This window comes from Gekko japonicus, unplaced genomic scaffold (assembly GCF_001447785.1).
Source record: "Gekko japonicus isolate JY-2015 unplaced genomic scaffold, Gekko_japonicus_V1.1 scaffold504, whole genome shotgun sequence".
NCBI lineage: Eukaryota > Metazoa > Chordata > Lepidosauria > Squamata > Gekkonidae > Gekko > Gekko japonicus.
The window spans coordinates 980,938-997,510 of NW_015164197.1; positions in this window are offsets into that span (position 1 = coordinate 980,938).

Below are 16,573 nucleotides of genomic sequence, written 5' to 3' on the forward strand. Positions count from 1 at the left end.
TCAGCAAAGAGAACTCTTTGAAACAACAGGTCTTCCACCATGAAGGAATTTCTGGTCAACACGTAACCCTCTGTATCTGGTTTGCATCTGAAAGTGACTTCTTCCTGTTTACTGCCTGGTACCAGCTAGAGCATCAACACATCAAAGGTTTCCTTGGCAATGCAACTTTGACACCTCGACCAAATGGTTCCATGGAGGTATAGGTTAAGATTTGAATATTGCCCACTCCCTCTAGGTAGATATGTCACATGGGACGGACTAAGGACAGGAGGCTGGCACTGATGCCAAACCCCAAACTAGGTTTTAAAAGGTGAGGAGCAACCTTTGTTCCATGCTAGCCATCCAGACCCCAACTAGGCAACTGAAGTTCTACTGAAGGTAATTCTCACGTGCTTCCTTGGATCGCGACCAAGAGAGGCCCACACGTGTTGGCTGGCTCCATCCGTGTGAAGTAGAATCCCTCTAGTTAGATCTTTTGTTCCCGCATTCTTCATTGAGAAGATCAAACTCTCTTCTGGATCAGATAAGTACATCCGTCACCTTTTGTATGTTACCACCCAGTCAGTCAATACTGATCGCTTTCCATTTCTATTGTACCTAAAGGAACTTGTGAGTGTGTGTGAACGAATCTGTTTTGTATGATTGTGAATGCCAATATTATTCAGTAAAGACAACATTTATTCTTTAACATCCAGTTGTGTTGTCTCTTTTATGGGGAATAAGGAGTGTACATTCTGATTCTGATCTCTGTATACCCATTAAGCCCCTGTCGTATATAAGACAGATTTGGGCAAAGGATTAATGTCCTAATGGGGATTTCTCCTAACAGGGCCTTGGGAGAAAACTCATTGTGTCCTTCTGCCCTGCTGACAGGCCCCTCCCCCCATGACAGCCAAGGCTTCAGAGCACAGCAGAGGCTGCAGGTGGGGGGGAGATGGAAAACTGAACGGTAAGGGGGAAATGAAGGTAGTTTGATGCTTGGCTGGGAAGGAGATAGGGTTGCCAACTCCAGGTAGAGGCTGCAGGTGGGGGGGGGATGGAAAGTGGAACAGTGAGGGGGAAATGAAGGTAGTTTGATGCTTGGCTGGGAAGGAGATAGGGTTGCCAACTCCAGGTAGAGGCTGCAGGTGTGGGGAGAGATGGAAAGCTGAACAGTGAGGGGGAAATTAACATACATTGATGCTTGGCTGGGAAGGAGATAGGGTTGCCAACTCCAGGTGGAAAATTCCTGGATATTTGAGGGATGGAGCCTGGAGAGGGTGAGGTTTGAGGAGAGATGGGACCTCAGACAGGTACAGTGCCATAGACTCTACCCTCCAAACCAGCCATTCCCTCATGGGGAACCACTGTTGCCAGTCTCCAGGTGGGGGCTGGAGATCACTCAGAATTACAACTGCTCTCCAGATGGCATTGATCCATTCCCCTGGAGAAAACGGTGGACTCTGTGTCCTTATACACTGCTGAGGTTGCCATGGCAAATTGATTCTGAGTGCCCACGGCCTTGGCACTCTCCCAGAGCCTCTTTCTAGTGCTCATTTTATTTATTTCCACAATGGGCCTTATTCCTAGTATAATAATATATAAATACATATAACATATATAACACTAAAAACAGAGAGGAGGACCAATAACTTATTGGGGTATGCCAAACAAAACAAAACAAAAGTCTTTACAACAATAAAGGGAGACATATGACTCTTCCTGGGGAGGGAGTTCCAAAGTTTTGGTGCCACAACCAAGAAGGTCCTGTCTTGGTTTGCCACCCATCTAGCCTCGAATGGCAGGGGCACCTGAAGCAGGACCTCCAAAGATGACCAGAATTAACAGGTAGATTCCTATGGGACAAGGTATGCTGGCCCAAAGGTATGCTTCCCCAAAACAGTAGTGGGCTTTAAAGGTCAGTACCAGCATCATGTATTGGGCCTGGAAGAAAAATTCACACAATGTTCAAAACAGAAATGTTTAGGAGGACATATTATAAAGGCATTAGAACTTTTGAATATTCGAATAGCTCAGGAAGACACTTTCACAAGGGCATAGGATTGTAGTTAATTGCAATGCTTATTATTATATGTATCACCTTGCTTTTACTGCATTGTCTTCTACTTTTGTAACTCTCTTTCTGCACTATGCCTTAAACAGGTTTGTTTGTATTGTTTTCCAGCTTTGTATCTGTATTTCCATTACATTATTTATGGGATATCCTATGCTATCTGGCTGAATTATATATGTATGTAAGTATATTTAAATTACATACAATTACAATTATGTATATCATAATCCACCTTAAGTCTCAGTGAGAAAGGCAGGTTATAAGTGAAATACACACACACACACACACACATGCATACTTACATAAATATGTGTGTATGTATGTGTGTGTGTATGTAATGAGTGTAGAATTAAGGCCCCAAATTGTTTTTTTAAATTGATTCATCTGGATTTGTGAAAGATTGCTTAAAAGATAATGCATTTTAATGTACTTAAGTGTTCCCCCCTTCAAATCTATTACTTCTACCAAACATACAGCACTGTAGTACATCCATGCTTAAGAAGGGCTGTGAGTTAAAACCAGGTCACCTACTTTCTGTCTGCTAGTAGTGAAATTATTTTTGCTGAACATAAAAGCACAGAGGAAGTCAACCACATTCTTTCATCCTGAGTGTCAAGAAATTGACTAATGGAGGTATTTGGAGTTCAAGAGACCAAAAGTAGGCAATCCAAGAAAAAAGTGTGATAGTCAATGGCCTGCTTATTACAAGGAAGGATAAAGTATTACTCACAACTTGCATTCCACAATAGTTTACTGTATAATTGTATAATTTAAAAAAAGTCATAATGCATTTCCTGTTGCTTCAAAGTATTTTGGTTGTTAGAAGCAGTGTGCTAGCTATTCCGCATAAATAATGAAAAGATAGAAGTAAATCTCTAGGGCTTGAATCCTGTGTCCTTTTCATTTGTAGAAGGCAATTCTGTTTGTAAAAGAGAGTGGGTGATTTTTCACTGATTCCCCTCTATCCCTCCAGCCCTCATGATATTCCTGGGCATCCACATTTTCAGAGGAGTTCACCCACAGTAATTTTTCTATAATCTTGTACTTTAGTTTCTTCTCATCATCATAGCAATCAATTTATGTATCCTAGCCTAAGGATACAGATACTTTTATTATGCATGTTAAAAGTTGAAACCTTTGGAACTGAGTGTTCCCTTTAGGATGAGTGTAACAAACCAAGCAATTAAATTGATTGCTATGATGATGAGAAGAAACTAAAGTACAAGATTATAGAAAAATTACTGATTGAGCCAGGAAAAGATAGTCAATTAAGCCAAGATTAGGGGGTGTTCTTTTCAGATGGAAGTATAATCTACAGTTTAGATATTTTAGGAACAATACAGTAGAATTTCTGATAGAACAGTTACAAGTAGGGTAGAGTGTGTTTAGCTCTGATATTCAAAATATGGTATCACATTTACTTTGCCCAATTTAAAAATGGGGGGAAACACATCACAGAAAAATTATGTAACCAATTATCACCCTATTGCTAATATGACCTTCCTGAGCAAAGTGATTGAGAGTAGTAGCAGATCAACTCCAGGTCTTCTTGGTTAACTCATCAGCTCTAGATGATTTTCAGTCTGGTTTCAGACCAGGCTATGGGGTGGAGATGGCTCTAGTGTCTTCAGTTGACAACATCTGTCTAAATGTAGCCAAAGGTCAGGCCTCCTTGTTGCTCCTACTGGATTTATCTGCAGTATTTGATACAGTGGACCATGACATCTTGTTGAGGTGCTCAGAGGGAGAAGTGGGCATTAAGGGTTGTGCACTGAACTGATTCAAATCATTCCTCACAGACCAGACTCAAATAATTGCCATTGGAGATCAGCTATCATCAGTGTGGGACCTGTGTTCCACAGGGCACAATCCTATCCCCCATGCTCTTCAATAGCTATTTCCCTATGCCAATGAAGTTATTTCAAAAAGCTATGTAAAGCCCTTAGGATAGAAAAATCCTTCTTTCAACTGAGTTTAGTCCCACCTTGATACAGATGATCTGGCCACCTGCATCCATACCATGGTAACATTGAGACTAGACTACTTTAATGAACTTTACACAGATCTCCCCTCAAAGATAATCCAGAGACTCCAGTTGGTACAGAATGCTGCAGCTTGGTTATGGAGCCAGATGGAGCATGCATATTATTCCCATTCTGCAGTCACTCCGTTGGCTACCCATTGGTTATCAGGGTACCCTCCATGGCCTTGGTCTCTCATATCTGAAGGGTTGCATCTCCCTCTGTGCTCTGCCATGACAGCTTTGCTCGACTGAACAGGGCCTTCTTTAGGTGCCACCCTGCAAATGGGCAAAATCAACAACTCCCCATACACATTCATTGTCTGTTGTGGCCTCCACTTTATGGAATGGTCTGCCTGATGAGGTCAGGAAGGGTCTACTCTCTTGGGTTTCTGCAAGTAATGCAAAGCTGAATTATTCAAGAGGACCTTTTGCACAGGAAATACGACTGCACTGTAACAATGTGGTTTAGAAAGAAGCTTGGGGTAAAGGGTTAGGGACTATAAATTATGCCACTGTGTTTAATTCATACTATCTGTTGCTCAAGTGGTTAAGACGCTGAACTGCAGGCTGTGGAAGGTCAGTAGTTCAGCCGTTTGAGACCTGGGTGCCGCATGATGGAGTGAGCTCCCATCTCTAGTTCCAGCTCCTGCCAACCTAGCAGTTCGAAAGCAAGAAATTGCAAGTAGATAAATAGGGACCACTTCGGTGGGAAGGTAACAGCGTTCCGTGCGCCTTGGTGTTTAGTCATGCCGGCCACATGACCAGGGAAACGTCTTCGGACAGCGCTGGCTCTTCGGCTTTGAAACGGAGATGAGCACCGCAACCCTAGAGTTGGATTTGACTGGCTTTCGAGCAAGGGAACCTTTACCTTTACCTTTTTATCTGTTGCTGTAAGAAGGCTCTTACTGTGTACTTTTGCTTTTGTTTAATGTGTCATGTTAATACTTATGCTGTGTTTCACCTCTGGTTGGTTTCCAGATCTCTACAAATCAAACTCCTATTAATTTGTTTTTTGGATGTTCCACTCTGTTGATTGCACTGATTTATTCTATATAATACACCTTGAGTCCCAGTGATAAAGGATTATTATAAATAACATAAATAAATAAATTTGTATCTGAATGAAAACAATGTAATTTTGTTGACAATAACACAGTTATAAATATTTAGTAAATTGATAGCCTGCTGGCATCACCAGACTTATTTTATTTATATTTATTTTCAAAATTTATACCTTACTTTTTAGTCCTAATCAGTACCACAAAGGTGGCTAATAAATTTAAAACATACATAATAAATGCATATCTTAACAACCATTAATCCCCCATTAAATCCAAGCTAAAATTCACATACAAAAAGGTAACAATGAAAACATAGGACAGGAAAGGAGGATTCACTGAGGGAACATCAGGCAAAACAAAAAGTCCTTACCTGCTGATGGAAGATGGCAACAGAAAGGAATAGATGAGTCTATCTGGGAAAAGAGTTCTACAGTTTTGGTGCCGCGGCTGAGAACCCCATCTCCTGAGTTGCAATGTGCCAAATTTCAGAAGGTGGGGGCACCCAAAGCAGGGCCTTGAACATTGCCTGTAGCTGTTGGGCAAGTTTATAAGGGAGAAGGCAGTTCTTTTACCCTTGTAGAACCCCCTCAGGCACAAGTGCTGCTCCCACATCAGGAGATTGTGGCCAAAACTGCTTTTTAGGACCACAGCAAGGAAAAGAGCCCCTGCATTTCCACAGATCAAGTGGCCTTGGGGGGCAATTAAGGCTGTGCCAAAGCAAGGAAAGGAAAGTGCTGTTATGATTGGGAGAAGGTAAGATCAAGGAAGGAAGGATGTTGCCGCACCTCAGGCAGCTATGGGTGGTTCAGACCACTCAGGAGGGCAGGGATCCTCACTGGAGGCCATGCCCACTGATGAGTCCTATGAGGCCTGGAGGGGACGTATAAAAGAGGCCAGGAAGCCTGGCCAAGAAGGAAAAGGTGGGAAACCATTTTGCAGTAGGAGAGAGATGCCTGTGGAGGGAGGAAGAATGAAGAAGAACCATTAGAAGGCAATCCCTCCTGTTTCCAGTCTGAGGCCCAGCAAACCCTTGCTTCCGCCAGGCTTTCGAGTAGGAGCCACCACCGCCACTGTACCACCATCATGTTGTCATCTTTGTTGGTGGAATTTTCTACAAGGTGCACCGTGTTACGCCAATCGCCTTATTTACAGCAGATGGCTCACTAAATTTATTTAACATGAGTCCTTGCCAAAGTTTACGGAGGTTCTGCCAGCCTCAGAGAGTACCAGTGATGGAGACGAGACTGGTGTTTTTCCAAAACAAATTGTTTTTTACTGAGCAATATCAAAATCACATACACACAAATTCAGAATCACGCTCACACACAATCAAGTTCCTTTAGAGTTACAGGAATAGAAAATAGTTTCTCTTTTACTTGGAGGGAGGTAGGTATCGGTTTATACTTGCCTGTTTCTGAAGTCTTGTCTGATGCAATGCAAGATAAGGGAAGAATGATAGAATCTAGGGGTACTTCTAAATCATACTCTGCTAGAACCAGCTAGCAGGGCATGGACCTCTTTGGCTGTGCACACCAAAGGATCAACTAAAGATAAACGGTTTTAGCAGGCTGGGCAGAAGTGAAGTTAAAGCAGGCAGGAGGGGGGGTAGTGGCTAGCAAAAGCCTTAACGCATGGTCTTCGTGTTTTATAGTGAAATCTTCGGGTGGGTGGCAACCTAGCCAAACTAAGATCCCACCTATCTGTAGTCCGTCCCATCCCTACTTCTTATTGGTGTGTATAGTGAGGGACAGCACCTTTAAGGGTTGGGCCAATATTTGAAACTCTAGACTCTAACTCATGGAAAGCCATCTGGTCAGGTGTGAAGTCTTGGCTTCCTGTGCCTTCTTTGATGTGTAGATAGATCTTGGCTTTACCAGGCAGACAAGGCACCATCAACAGGAAACAGCAATTCAAATGCAGATCAGGTCCATGTTCTGCATGACATCTAGTCTCCTCAGCAATGGGGGAATTTCTTCTTCTTGGTTGTTGCTTCTGCCCACAATGGCTAACATGTGCTTCTTCTTCCCATAAGGCTTTGAGCTGAATGTGTGCAAACTACATTAACATGAAATGCAGGCAAGTGTTCCCTATGTGAAATCTCTCACAGTAGGTGATGCAAACAACTTCCTCTAGGCCTATGGTATATGGGTGTGTGCACAGTCCATGTGTTGTGTGTGTAAGCAGATATAAAACCATATATTAGTCCATTTCTCAACAGCCGGCCCTGGGATGGAAGAACTGACAAAGTGAAGTAATAACCAGAAGAGACGTCAGCGTTCCCTGGAGCGTATCATCGGAATCCCCAGCTTGGAATTGTTATAGTTTACTGCTGAGCACTGATTTTAATTTTAATTATTATTTATTGGTTTTAAATTGTTTTATGTATGGCATTTGCCTCTTATGTTAGCCGCCCTGAGCCCATGTGGAAGGGTGGGATATAAATCTAATAAATAAATAAATAAATTCTGGAGATCCTCTGTTCACCAGATGAGGTAGTACCTCACGCTGGCCCTTTCTGCACTAACAGCTCACTGTAGCTTTCTCTGGAGAATCCGAGCAGTCGAGCCTTTAAGGTTAACTTCATATTTTGTGTCCCTGCCCGCTACACTACTTTTTTCTCCAGTTTATTTTTGTGTGTGTGCATTCTGCATCTACAACCCAAACCCACATTTTTTGCTTAATTGTGGTTAACGTCACTTGTGACCTGTGGAGGGGGCGTCCAGTTGCTACTGACTTGGCCAAGTGTGCAAGCAAGGGATGGGGCACACGGCACCCTCCCCTTTCTCTCCTCCCCTCCCTACTCTCCCACCCCCTTTGGCTAGCTGCTGCTGGGCTACTCCAGGCATGCCCGATCCATAGAGGGATGCCAGCCTGGCAGGTGACTGGCTGGTCTGTCAGGAGGGGGGGGGCATCTCAAAAGTTTTCAATTAAGGAAAAAAGGGGCCTTCAAGCCTCTCCCCACTGTTTCCAGTGGGCAATCCTGTCATTCCTTTTAATATATCCCCCTCCAAGTTGTGTGCAGATTGGCTTTGGGGAAGGGGGAAAAGATCCCTCCCTAGGGTCCAAAGTGCAAAGGGGGAGGAGTGTGTCAAACAGCCCCCCTGCAAGCTAGAAATGTCAAGCACACAGAGGACCTCCCCTGGCTGCCCCTTTACATGCCCTCCAAGATGTGTGGGAAGTGAAAATTAAGCAGAAGCAGAAATAGGTACGGGGGAATGGGCAGAGATGACTAAACCCATGTCAAGTAGTCTTCAGAAGCTGAAGAGCAAAAAGTTCCGGGGATAAACCACTTTCAGATATCCTGGGGCAATGCCATGATGACTGCAAAGTCACCTCCGAACAGCCATACAACAATGCAGAATCTGGAAAGAGCCGTGATGCAGGAGGAAAGTGAGAGTGGGATGCAGACTCTGCTTCCGATATGGCTGAGGAAAAACTCCAGAGCAGCAGACGGTGCAGAAAAGAACACTCTTTAAAGTGGTAGAGATCCCATTTGTTCTATTTCTGAGCCAGATGACCAAAAGCTTCTCTTAAGCAGATGGCAGTAGTAAGGAAAAAGGCAACTAATTTTACTTCTTTGACATGATAGTTCAAATCTCCCTCACAGCAGTGTATTACATATAGTTCTCATTCAGATTGCATTTGAAATATGTCCAACATCTGTGTTCATTATAGCACAGGCTTACAATATTTTCTCCAGTACTGTGCTGTGCATGAATTTTAAAAATGCAGTGAGAAAGTACTAGGGCTGCCAGCTCCAGGGTTGGGAAATACCTGGAGATTTTGGGATCGAGCAGGGGTGGCCAAACTTGCTTAATGTAAGCACCACATAGAATGAACAAATACAACCCATATGTTTTTACTGGAAAATATGCAACTTTGTTTTTTATTAAAATTTAATGAGACTACCAAAAATTAAAACAAAAGGGGTAAAAACAGATATCAATTGTGATATTTAACCTTAGATGGGGAGGGGAGAGAAAGAGAGAAAGAGAGAAAGAGAGAAAGAGGAAGGAAGGAAGGAAAAGTGGAAAGAAAGCCAATAGATGAGGGCAAGAGAGAGGTGGAAAGAAAGCAACTTGAACCCCCATACCCCCATGCTGGCTGGCTTGGCTTGGAGAAAGCATTTACAGTTAAAGTTGCTTTCTTTGTCTGTTCCCCCCCCCCATCTCAAGCCTACCCAGGGAGGGAAACATGGGCAGGGGAAGGGAAGAACGATTGGGGAGGCATGCCCCCCCCTCGCTTCCCCAGCTGCCCTGCTGGAAGCCACACAATATGTTTGAAAGAGTTGCATGTGGCTCCCAAGCTGCAGTTTGGCCACCCCTAGATTAGAGCTTGAGGAAGGCAGGGTTTGGGGAGGGGAGGAACTTCAGTGGGATATATGACATAGAGCCCACCTTCCAAAGTGGCCATTTTCTCCAGGTGAACTGCTCTGTGTCACCTGGAGATCAGTTGTAATAGTGGGGGAACTCCAGCCACAATCTGGACGTTGGCAACCCTAGAAAGTACACTAGGGATTTGTTTGATTTTGTTTTAGATTAAAGCTTACAAAACCAATCCTGGATCATATGATTACAGCCCTGATCCAACATGTATTTACATGGAACTACACCTTACTGCATTCAGAAGAACAGGATTATATCCTTAAACTAGGTTGAACAGTCATCCTATTAAGTTCTTAAGTATCATCACTTGATTGTAACTAGTGAATCTGCACTAATTAAGGGAAAGATAAGGAGACAAGAGGGAAATGGTTGCGGCCCAACAGACAGACAGAAGGAGAGGCGTAGAAAGGGAATGATGAAATATAAGCCACGGAAAATAAAATCTAAATGGGGTGATAAAATAGAAAGGTGGCTGGAAACCTCAGGGAAAGAGAAGTCACAAAGCAACTTAAGGTACACATCTATGCAATGAAATTAATAGGCTTAGACTGGAGTAACTCTGTATAGGATTACAGTGTTTAGCTAAGCTTCCAGAAAAATAGCTGCTAGCGCGCCATCAGCACAATAATTCTGAAATCAAATTCAGATGTAGAAAACTCCTGGTTTATAAATGTTTACAGATGTTAACAAGCGAGTTGTGTTGTGCATGACAGACTGGAATGTTCTTTTTGATTATGACTCACAGCACTCTCTGTTCTCACTTCCCCTCTCTGGTTCATGAACTTCTTGCATATGTTTAATTAATGCAGAATTTCTGGTAACATCTTCCTTGCTCTTTTAAGAGCAAGAAAGCATTTTCCTCAAGTGTTGTTCGGAAAGATGGGAAGTTGGAACCACAGATTAATTTGAAAAAATGTTACATATCATCTTCTCCTGGAGGAGAGCGATTGAGCCTGAAATGTGCTGAGGTTTCGATAAGGCAATACCAATATCTTTGATCTTCTGTCATTCTCCATGTATCAATATTTTTCAGAGGGCTTCATTTCAAATAATGTTTTAGGACTCATCATCTTTGTTTCTCACCCGCAGGATTCTCTTGTCCTTGCACATTTTTTTTCTTGTATGCATTTTACAATTTTTTGTGTATCAATGAATTTGTAATGATTTTAAATGTTGCCTTTTAATAGTGTTGTCAATGAGTATTACGGTGTTTGATGTTTTATTTTGTATGCTGCCATAAGCGGACTCTCTGGAGAGGCAGCATAGAAATCTTACAATTAAATAAATGTAGAAAAGAGCAATAGTCCAGTAGCACCTTAAAGGCTAACAAAATTTGTGCCAGGGTATGAGTTTCCGTGAGTCACTGTTTACTTCTTCTTCACGAAAGTTCATCCCCTGCCACAAATTTTGTTATTCTTTAAGGTGCCACTGGACTCTTGCTCTTATCTACTGCTGCAGGCAGACTAACACAGCTACCCTGCTTGATCTAATTAAATAAAAATTCTAAAATATATGCATATGTGTAAACACCATATGAATACCTGGAGCACACAATGCAAAGAAATCTGCAAAACAAAAAGGGGAAAAAGCAGAGAAGTGGACCCATTGAAAAAATATATAAATGAATAAAAAGTAACAAAATAGGGACCAAGTAACAAGTAACAAAATTGGGACCATTTTTCTTTCAGAAAAAATCTATTCTGTGTTAGGGATTATTAGGACAGGGAGTGAAATTATCTGTAATGCCTTTCCATAGATCTATGTTGTTCCTGCATGTGGAGTTCTCATATTGTTCTAGACTTTGTAGCCTTGGGGAAAGTGCAGAAAAGTGCATCTGAAGTGGACAGTGGGCTGGAGTTTTTTCACTACAAGGAAAGGCTAAGGAATCAATGGTGGGTTTTTTTTTCATTTAGAGAAAAAATGATAGAGGGGAGGAGCATAATAAAGATTTATACAACTATGCATGGTGTGGAGAAAGTGGGTAGAGAGGACTTTTCTTCCTATCCCATAATACTAGAACTTATGGAAACCAAATGAAGCTGATGGACAAAAGTAAGGACTTCTTCACATGAAGAGCAATTAGGGTTTTGGAATTCATTGCCAGCTAATGTTGAAATGGCCACCAGTTTTGTTGTTTTTAAAACAGGATTAGACAAATGAATGGAGGACAGACACACACACACCCAACAGTTATACTCAATAACTGCATGGAGCCTCCTGATAAAACCACACTCTGGCCCCAGTCACACGGAGAATTAGGCACGCGAAGGGGACGGATTAAGGGCGGATCAAACCAGCACGATCAGACATCAACATCTGGCAAGCGTCGCGCACCCCTAACCTGTTGCATCTGGCTGAAAATGTGGATCGAAAAGGTACTAGGGAAAATGGAGTACCTACCGGAAGATCCGCAGCAAAAGCGGGCGTGGGATCACGGATGCGCTGGCAGCCCGTAGCATCCTGCAGCTATCCGTGACCCATGCATGCGCACTAATGCAGGATTGCCGTGTTGCCTTGCTGGGACTACGCCATTGCCTCCCCATTGTGATCGGGTGTCGACGGAGGGAGAACGGAGCCACGGGGCTCCACATCTAATATGCTCAGAGCCAGGTCCAGAATCCTTTTGAACCTTTCTCCTCATGGCCCGCATGTGAGTGCATAGTGAGGATAGAAGGGCACAGTCCCACCCGTGACTGCTAAGCCTTAAGGCTCATTGTATGTCTCCCCCAACCCCCCAATGAGCCACCCAGACTGCTGAGCTGATAGCCATCCAGTTTGAGGACCCCCCACATCACTGATATCTTGGGGTGCTTGCCAACTCTAAAACCCCTCAGCCCATGTTCTTCCCACCACAGCAGGGGTTAGCCTTGGCTTAATACCTGTCCTGCCAACTATATGCCAACAGGTTGTGTAGCCCAACCTGCAGATCAGCTAAGAAAATCTCTGTCCCACGTCCCTTGTGTATTCGGGCAGGACAGTATACCCCCCTCCAAACTCACCTGGGTAACATATTTGACTAAACCCAAACTGTGTCAGGGAACCAACACTTAGGGGTCTCAAAATCCCACAGAACTTCAGCCAGCAAGGAGGCAGCCAACGTATTGCCCCGATCATTCTCACCCAAATGCATGACAACGACCTGGGGAGGTGCTCCTGCTGACCCACAATCACGGAAGAGGGGTAGTAGCTAACTCTCTCTTCCCCAGCCATTCAACAGAGGGGCAACCTCCGATGCCTAGCTGGGTACTGATGCCGCAGGAGCCAGCCCTCCTGCTTGACCAGTATACAATTGGATGCCTGCAAACCAGCACGCTGGTGATCTCTGTTCTTGAGCCACATCCTGCAAAGAAACAAACCATCAGCTGTCACTGCTTACTTATATAGGCCTGATATGCCCAGCACCTTCAGCAGCCCAAACGCTGAAGCTTGGAGGGGTTGAACCCCATCCCAGCAGCTGTGGAAGTTGCTCCAATGAGAAAGGAGTGGGTGCCAAAGCTATCCCTCACCAAGCCAACTGTGCTCAAAGCCCTACGCAACACCAACCAGAACTCATACTGAATCAATGACAAGTCACTCTCATGTTGGAACAGTGGGCCCATCTTCTGGCCCATCATGTGGAGCCATCACTCCAGTTCCCTCACTAGGCAAAAACCCTTCTCTGTGCTCTTGTAAAGGGTCACCAATTGCCTGGTTCCTCTGTAGTCCGTTTTAGACCACCTTACCCTTAAGCCCCACTGAAGAAACCCACACTCAATATAAGTAAGAAGGTGCACCATTTTTTAAAAAAGAGGAGGCTTAGTGGTACTCAGCATTAAGTTATATTACCAAGCACTGGGCCTGGTCTGGATTAAAAATCCTAACAACAGATTAATGAATTTAGTAACTGCAGAGCTGACAGAAGGGCTACATAACCACCTCTGGGTAAGGGAAAGAATCAAAATTTCAGACAAAAATCATGTAATTAGAGATAGCCTGCTTAAAATCTGGGACTCTAAGAATGAGGATTAGCCCACCGACCTTACCAGTAATGTCACCAATGGATGCATTTTATGATAAATATGTGAGGAAAACCTATGATTTTATAACTTACTATGTTAAATCCACAAGGAGAAATTAAATAGTGACAAACAGTTAAAGAAGAAGGAAGGAAGATACAATGGCTGATATAACTCCAATTAACTTCTAGACTTAAAGAAGCTGCCTATGCTTATAGAAGTCAAATAAGAGACTTAACTGATTTTGAAAAAATAATCACCCAACAGAAAGATCACCTTTTAGGACAAATCTACAAACTTCTACTTCAATACAATACAGAAACTGAACATGTTAAAATATGTATGTTGAAATGGATCCAGAATTTTGTGCAAGAGGTTACATTTCAATAATGAGATAATTTATGGACAAAGAATATAAAATTTAACCCTAATTCTAACTACGAGCCAAGCATTAAGAGAAAATTGGTTTAAGATGTTTTATCAATGGACAAGAACTATATAGGGACATGCTGGAAATGCAAAGAGGCAGAAGGCACCTTGTATCACATGTGGTGAACATGCAAAAAGGCAAGAACATTCTGGAACAACATACATGCTGCAATTCAGAAAAATTTAAAAATCAACTTTGCTATGAAACAAGAGACCGTGCTGTTGGGAATTTTGCCAGACAACACTGAAGGAACTTGTCATGAACAGTTCAGATACATGCTGACTGCAGCCAGAATACTATGGGCAACTAACTCGAAAGTGGAAGAACACCCAACCAGTGAACATTAGAAAGACAAAATGGCAAAATATGTCATAATGGCCAAATTAATGAATTACATAGCCAATAGACCAATCAAAGAATTTGAAAACAAAATGGGAAAACTGTTATGCTTATTAGAGGTAAAGTTGGAAAACTAGTGAATTTTTATTTACTTTGATCTGTATTGCAGTCACTGAAATGCTATTTCTTGAATTTATTAATCAATGATGGCTTAGGCATTAATATAATTAAAATTTTCATATATTTAGTATAGCTAGTATTATAAATATTATATTTTTGAAATAATGTCCTATATAAGAGCAGACTTTGATGTATATACCGATCTATTTATTGCTATATCTCTCTGAAATATTTTTAAAACATATCACCTGCCCTTTTTGATTATAGTTATCATAATTATAGTATTAAGACATATCAATATGCCAAAGCAATTCAAAAATTAATTTAAATATTTGATAGCTAATGTAAATGTTAAATAACTTTTGGGCCTTAATGATACGTTTATATAGCTTATAAAGATTATTAAATATCTGTTGATGTAGCATTAATTTCAATTAGGATGGAGTGGAAAAAACATTGCTGAATATTACAAATATGTCCTACACGTGAAATGTGTATTTTAAAATGCTTTATGCTTATTGTGTTGTTGATTGTCCTTGTTATGTATTTGAAAAAAAATATCAAATTCTAATTTCCTTGTTTCTTTTTATTTCTGTACTCCTCTTATTTTAAAATAAAAACTTATTTTAAAAAAAGAATGCACCATTCTGTTTCTTCTTTAGATTCGAGCACTGTGACTGAAAAAAATTAACAGAATAATTTAAGAGATATACAAATAAAAGTATTAATATTAATTTACAGTGCACTTGGTAGACACAGTATTGCTACTAAGCTCCTGTGCCTACAAAAGTGACAGAAAAAAATTACAGTAGTATAGATACATTGGCATCGACAGGATGCTGCTGCTAGCTGATGGAGCAGCATCAATGCAGTGTCCAAAGATTGGATAGAGCAAGGGCATGATGTATTGTTCAGAATCCTGTTCCTGCATAAGGGTCAGCAATGCTAATCACAACTATAGCATTACACGTCTAAACAAGAGATGCCTTAAATTAAAGCATTCTAATTGAGAATACTGGATATCCCCAGATGACCTCCATTGCCTCCTTCACTCTGGGAACTTTTGGCTGGAATTTTGGAAACTTTGGGCAGTGTTCCATCTAGTGAGAATTGTTGAATGAGAGTCGGTGTATTTATTCTCTGTTGTAAAGCTACTTTGTTGTTATGCTATAGTTTCTTTATAACATTCTTTAATGTAAAGTTATATTCAAATTACTGTATGTATTATGCGTTCTTTCTGTGTTACAAATTTGAATAAGGTTTCCCTTGCTCGAAAGCTTGACATCAATACCTGGGAAAATTCTAGAGCAGATTATTAAACGCTCTGTCGGTGAGCACCTTGAATGGAATGAGTTAATTGGTAGTAGCCAGCATGGGTTTATCAAGAATAAGTCATGCCAGACCAACCTTATCTCCTTTTTTGACTGAGTTACCAAAATGGTTGACTCCGGCAATGCTGTGGACATAGTGTATCTAGATTTTAGTAAAGCATTCGACAAAGTTTCTCATGATATCCTTGAGGATAAGCTGGTTAAGTGTGGGCTGGATGGTGCAACTGTTGGATGGATTCATGGTTGGTTGAAAAATCGTACCCAACGAGTGCTTGTAAATGGCTCTGCATCTACGTGGAGGGAAGTCTCGAGTGGAGTGTGGCAGGGCTCAGTCCTAGGCCCGATGTTGTTCAATGTTTTTATAAATGACCTGGAGGAAGACATAGAGGGGATGCTTATCAAATTTGCAGATGACACAAAGTTAGGTGGGATTGCTAATTCTGAAGAAGACAGAGTCAGGATTCAAAATGATCTAGACAGGGTGGAACAGTGGGCTGAGACAAATAAAATGAATTTCAATAGAGATAAATGCAAAGTCCTACACATAGGTACAAAAAAATCAAAGGCACAGATAGAGAATGGGAGGGACTTGGTTTGACAGCAGCACATGTGAAAGGGATCTGGGTGTTCTAGTTGATCACAAGCTAAACATGAGCCTGCAGTGCGATGTGGCTGTGAAGAAAGCTAATGCAATCTTAGGATGCATTAACAGAAGCATTGTGTCCAGATCAAGGGAGGTGGTAGTTCTGCTCTATTCTGCTATGGTCAGGCCTCACCTGGAGTACTGTGTCCAGTTTTGGGCACCACATTTTAGGAAGGATGTTGACAAGCTCGAG